The sequence below is a fragment of the Adiantum capillus-veneris genome, chromosome 27 (genome assembly GCF_014529385.1).
Source record: "Adiantum capillus-veneris isolate H3 chromosome 27, ASM1452938v2, whole genome shotgun sequence".
Classification (NCBI taxonomy): domain Eukaryota; kingdom Viridiplantae; phylum Streptophyta; class Polypodiopsida; order Polypodiales; family Pteridaceae; genus Adiantum; species Adiantum capillus-veneris.
The window spans coordinates 87,605,494-87,612,062 of NC_140957.1; the positions used below are offsets into that span (position 1 = coordinate 87,605,494).

Sequence of the window (6,569 nt, forward strand, 5' to 3'; positions counted from 1 at the left end):
CTAGACAGAGAAAAAAGTGTTTCCGATCTTTCCCTTACGCATTGCTCGCATTGCGGGTTGTGCTATGGTGGCAAAGCATGCAAGCCACTGATGAAATGGCCTGTCCCCTTTGTAGATGTGGTGCAGAAGGCCCTCAGGGACCCATTGCCCTTGCCAGTTTGGTAACTCAACAATGAATCTCCCCATGCACATGGAAATGTATGAAGTGATGTGCTCAAGAGATTGAGAGTGGAGGGTCAAGGTGGTTTCCAAATCGGGTTGGGTTGTGAAAAATGCATGAAGCTCAGGGCGATTTGCATGCCCACAGCCTCAGTAAGGAATGCATCTAAAGCACTAGTAGCAGCCATGCTTTCTCTTTGCGTGATTGGGTATGCTAGGTCTCTCTGCAATGCTGGGATGAAAATGGTAAAATGAGGAGGTGGTCCCCCTTATATAGACATATTCCATCTCGAAAAAATAAAAAATATGCGTTTTAAAAATAAAATTACACAACACCTTAAAACTCAAGTACAACAAAAATTTTCAAAATCTTTAATAAAATATCCAATATATAAAAGATTAAAGTTACAAGTCAATTCACTTAGACAAGATGACTTCGTATGTAGCCGAATCTTTGCAAACAAGCACAGTGGCCTCCATTTGCCTTCCAATCTACACAACCGAAAAATGGGCAATCAAGATACAAATACCCAAAAAAATTAAGAAAAGGTAGCTAATCAAGCACAAAGCAGACCTTGCGTTGTTCCAGTTTGAAACTTGCATTGCCGACATCCTCGAATCCCATTATGACAAAGTGTTCTCGAAGATTGGCAAGAGTCCAATGCGGATTCACTACAACCACCTCCACCTCATTATTGGACATGCAGATACGAATTTCAAAGGATTGAACCTCTTCGGCCGTCAGTTGCAAGGTTATCCATTTGCCACGTTTGTGCATCCACCTTTCGTAGCTAAACCGTGCATACAAGGTGCACCTTGCCTTCAAATTTCGAAGGCAAAGCTATGTGGGGGACACATTGCACTTGTAACGGTCACCATCATGCAAACCATCAACATAGCCCCAATTGACACCTAGAATGGTGTCATTTGCATCTATGTCAACTTCTTTGCAAACAAACATTATCGGTGTTTCCGCAATCGGTAGAGACCGAAATGCATGCACAAACAAATGGATCGGACAATGCCAACTGAGACCCACCGATCTGGTTGTCTTATCAAACTTTAGGGACCCTTGAAAATCTTGCAGCACCTTGCGCTTGAAAGAAAGCAAGGCCCAATGGTCGGTTGCATGTAGACCCATGAACCCTTCTCGAATACCTGTGGGATCCATCCCCCCTCTGAATTTTTTGTGTTGTGCAACACAATCTCCTGTATCTTTGGTTTGGACCTTCTATGCGTGTTAGCGGTGGACATGCTTGGGAAGCTGGGCTTAGGAAGGGATTGGGAATGGGTGGGAGGAAGGTGAGGGAGAGAAGTGGGCAAGGCTATGGGCTATTGTGTGTGGGTACTGTGGAGAGAGAATGAGGAGCTGAGGGGAGGTGAGGTGAGCTGCCTATGGTGGCTTTGACAGTAGAGATAGAGAAAGAGGGGAGGAGTGAGAGGTAGAGAGGATAGTGGTGAGTTGTGGGCTATGGGGTGTGGGACTGTAGAGGGTTGATGGAGGTGTGAGAGAAGAGGGAGCTATGGAGAGAGGAAGAGAGTGGTGGAAAGCTTTTGGCTATGGTTGCCATGACTGTAGAGAGAGAATGGGAGGAGGGAGAGTGTGGGAGAGAAAAGTAGTGATAGAGGGAGAGAAATTTTGGGGGAGGAAATTGACTTTTTGAAGTTAATATATGTTTTGGGAGTTTTGGAAGCAAATTAGTCAAATTTACACTTTTAAAAAAATTCATTTTTTAGGGTTTTTAAGCCTATGCATTTTTTCTTTTGAGGGGGTCCCTCCCTCTTTTGTGACACATCTTTCCCCCTTTTACCCCCCCCCCAAAGCCTCCCTCCCCCCACTCTCTAAGAACCAAGCATTGAAGAGGGAGACAATTACACTGCACCCCTACCATTCCTCCCCCTCTAGGTGATATCCCAAGAGCCCTCTCATTGGTTCTCCCTTAAGCCTTCACTAATCAAAAAGGCCCAAGGAGAGTCCATATTTTTCCTAATGATATGCAAGCTTTATCCAATGGTCCATAATTGCAAAAAAAACCAACGCTTTACTAAGGACTCCTTATGTAGTCCAAAAAAATCTTAATGTAAGGGTCATTTTATTCACTCAAACATGTTTAAAACAAGATTTTAATTAACCCACTAACGCACTTTATATAAATAGTGGGGGAGAGAGAGAGAGAGAGAGAGCCCTTCTGAAAGATGGGACAATGAAGAGAGCTTTCTATCCTCCGTGAAAGAGTTAAGAAAGTGTATGTCATCTCAGAAGTTTTATAAGAAATAGTTATACAAGTTGTATGTGGCATTCCACTATATTGGAGAATACATGTCATACATCATTCTAGATTCATGGGACATTGTTTATGATAGGCACTATCTTTTCCTACTTTATGAGAATCTCTTTTCAATTAAGAAATCGAAGGGCTACACTGCTAATGCTTCAAATACCCTTCGCAAATGACGTAGTGTACGTGTGAACCGAGCAACGCAACCATGGGAGTATCAACCGCGCGCGTCTGAAGTTGGAGAGCAAAATGGAAATCAAGCAAACATTGATTTTTGAAGGCAAGTTGCTTACGATGTTGCTAAGCGTTCATTAACCATGGTACACCCCTCAAGAGGCAAAAGACAAAAATGTAAAGCTATCCCTACGTTAATTTGAGGGCGGGGGGGGGGGGGGGGGGGGGGGGGGGGATGTTTAAGCCAGAATTTGAAAGTTTACATGCTTAATTTTCCCTCAAAAATAAACGTAGTAATATTAACGATAATAACTGAGGTAATAAACGTGGTAATAATAGCGGAAATAGTTGCGTAATAGTTTTTTTATAAAAAAATTCCCCCCGCCATCGTCTCTCTTCCCTCTCTAGCCGAGTTTGGACCTTTTCTCTACAAAATGCGGTAAAAGACCGCGGTAAAAAACTATAGATTTTCATAGTGTCAAATGCACTTGCCTCCTCAAAACTGGTTAGCTAGAAGTGGTGGGCTTACAAGTTACCTAAGAGGGTTAATATGGCATCCTGAAATCACCATCACCATGGTCGTAAAATGTCTAGCCAGGCCCATGCTATGCTTTCATTGAGAGACGAGAGCTGAGTGCAAGTTGAAATGAGGCCGGGCCATGTACCAGCCCTAAGATGAAAACACAAATTGGACAAGGGCCTCCATCCTTCATCTGCTGCAGCTTTTCCCTTGCCGCTTTTCTCAGAGCCACTTCATGTACGAGAGGAAGAAGAGATTGGGTCCGAGAGCTCAGATTGGGTTCGAGAGCTCATTATACTCTCAGAGACGCGCAAAGCACTCTCTGAGACGCGCAAAGCAAAGTGACTATCTAGATGTTGCAAGTATTGTTGTTATATGGATACATTTGATTAAGCCAGACGGTCATATCCTTTTAATCATTTTGACGAGACATGATGGACGCAATTGAGGCCATGAATGGAAAAGATTTGGATGGCCAAAGCATCACTGAGAACTAGGCCCAAAGCCTTAGTGGAGGGAGGTGGTGGTGGCTATTGAGGATTCGAAAGTGGAGGTGGAAGCTATAGCAGTGGACATTCACACTATTCTGATAGCCTAAGAAGGTGGTTATGGAGGAAGGTCAAGAGGAGGTTATGATAGTGGGCCAGAGTGCAACAATTATGGCAAAGGAGGTTGTGGATACTACGAAGAGTGCAACAATTATGGCAAAGGAGGTTGTGGATCCTACGAAGGGGGAAGTGTTAAGTATGGAGCTTGATTTACCTCTTGTAATTTTTTGTGTTAAAAAGACACATTTGTAAGGCCCCCATTATGAGGAGAAGCCATCGTGCATGAAGAAAAATAACTCGCTAGAAAATAAAACCACTCGTCGAAATATTCATTTTCGTTGGAATATTATGGCCGGACGACGGTCGGAAAGTGGTCAGAAAACGACCGGTCGGTTGGCCGGTAGTCAATGGCCGGTGGCCGGTGGCCGAATTCAAAAGCAGACTTGTCTTCTCAAGGGCGGCCACACATGGATGGATTGGAGGGTCCAATTTGGACTTATCTACACAAGGGTGGCTACACATGGCTGCCTCTCATGAGAGAGGTCAGCCCTTTTGGCGTATAAAAAGAGGCCATTTCTACATACATTTCGTAGTGTGAAGTTGATGCAACAAGGTGGGTGTGAGGTGGTGAGAGTGAAACAAGATGGGAGCTCCAAAAGGGTATAATCCATTTGTAACCTATTTTTTGTTTTGAAGTACTAAAGCCATTGAGTGGATGCTTTCTTGTGGATGTAGCCCACATTGGGTGAACCATGTATATCGTGTGCACTCTCTCTCTCTCTCTCTCTCTCTCTCTCTCTCCTCTATAATCTCTTGTGTGTGTAAATTATCTCTCTCCATTAAGTAGTCTACTCAGTTATCTACTTAGCTACGCCATATTTCCTAACAGCAAGAAATGACTATGGTGGGGTTGTGGATAAATATCGTCTTGGTTGCCAACGTGTGCATGGACATGGCCGATGCAACATGTCACTTCACTTTTGGGGGACGCAGTAGGTACAGTGTGGCGCTATCAACAACATGCTCCAATTTAAGCACACCTAAATGTTGAGGTTGGGAGCTCGAAGCGCATGAGTGAAGGACATGATGACTTTTTTAGTCAATGGTTTCTAACCGGTTGAGTTGACTATCAATCGGCTCGGACTACTTTGCCATGAGTGCACGCTAGCCGATATGTCAAATGGTACACATGAGACTTTTTTTGGGGTTGGGAGGGGGGGGGGGGGGGGGGGGGGGGGTGGTTTTTCCCCCAAGAAACTGCATGCCATGACTCATTTCATAAGTTTTATAAAAGATAGTTACAGTTATTATCCAAGTTTCATGGGACATTGTTCACGATAGGCACTATCTTTTCCTACTTTATGAGAATCTCTTTCCAATTATTAAGAAAATCGAAGGTGTTGAGAGGAGATGGTGAACCAAGCAGCGCAACCATGCGAGTATCGACCGCGCCTGAAGCTGGAGATCAGAACGGAAATCAAGCAACCGTCGATTTTTGAAGGCAAGTTGCTTAGCAGCGTTCATTAACCATGGTACAGGTAAGGTAACTGACGTCATGCTCCGCTAGCCATTGTCAAAAACTAGAAACTGGTAGCAGGGAAGCGTTCTCCAGGTCGAACAGCTTCTTAAATTCAAGGAAGTCCACCTGCCCATCACCATTCTCGTCCACCCTGGCAATCATCTCCACGCAAGCGTCCAGCTGGCGGCCCTGCGGGAAGCCCAGAGAGCAGAGCACACTCTGCCGCTCGCTTGGCGAGATAAAGCCATTGCCATCCTTGTCGAACACGTGGAAAGCAGCCAAGAGGTCTTGATCCACGTCAGCATTGGCAGAGCCTGCGGAGTTCTCCCCTACTGTTATAGTAGTGCTGCTGCAAACGGAGTCGAAGAGGAGACAGAACTCCTGCTCGTCGACTTGGCCATCGCATTTGGTGGCAAGGCGTGCCAGCAGGGATTGAATGCAGTCTTGGGTTTGAGGGACTATTCCCAGCCTGTGGAAAATTCCAGAGATTTCGTGGGTGCTGACACGGCCATCGCGGTTATGGTCGAAGGTGTTGAACACGCGAGAAAGGACGTGCCGCTGAACATGATTCTTGTGATCATCGAGAGACGAAATCTGAGGGCGATGAGGAGAGGCGAGCGAGAGAGGAGTTGCGCCCGCAGCAGGCAGCGTCGAAGGGTTGGCGTCAGTGCTGGTAGCTGGTGAATCAGCACGGGCCTGGCTTATAAGAGCGCGTGCAGGAGGGGGGCCTATCACGCAGTCGTAGTGCCAAAGCACGTCTAAATGAGGGAGGGGTGCGGTTGCCTGCAGATGATCTTCCTCTGCAGGAACGGCGCCCTGGAATTTATTGCGGGGCCTTACAATAACAGCGCCAATACACTTTAATGCAGCTGGCTGAGCAATTGGCGACATGATAATCTCAACACTTGCACACAACAAGTTTGGGAAGTTTTTGCACTTGGGTGCCTGTTGATACAGAATTAAGACAAAAGAGTGTGATAACTGATATGCTCGGAGGTGTGTGTTGACCGTTGATGAGGGAGAGGCTTCAGACCTATAAAGCGGTGCAGAAACGAGCTTCGTAGAAAGTACCAGAGAATGAGGACCAGGCAGCGCCCGCCCCCCAGCCACCCGGATGCCTCACGCCATGCCTCTTCGCTCGGGGTTTCTTCACGCCATGCCTCTTCGCTCGGGGTTTCTTCGAAGGTCCCCGTCCTCAATTTGACATCGAGGCCGTGTACCGCGTACGCCGCACGCGGTAGTATATTCTAGAAAATTGGTTCCAGCTACGTCAGCTAGTCTTGCTTGGTGGGCCTCGCTATATAACATCTATGGGTAGAATATAAAAGGACATATGCAAATTGAGTGCTGTCACCATCTAAGCACTAATG

At 46.0% G+C, this 6,569-nt stretch overlaps 1 pseudogene; it reads right to left on the minus strand.

Moving 5' to 3' along the window:
* Window positions 1–4,942: 4,942 nt before the first annotated feature.
* On the minus strand, window positions 4,943–6,342 carry LOC147422343 (calmodulin-like protein 2 pseudogene; annotated as a pseudogene).
* Window positions 6,343–6,569: the final 227 nt, after the last annotated feature.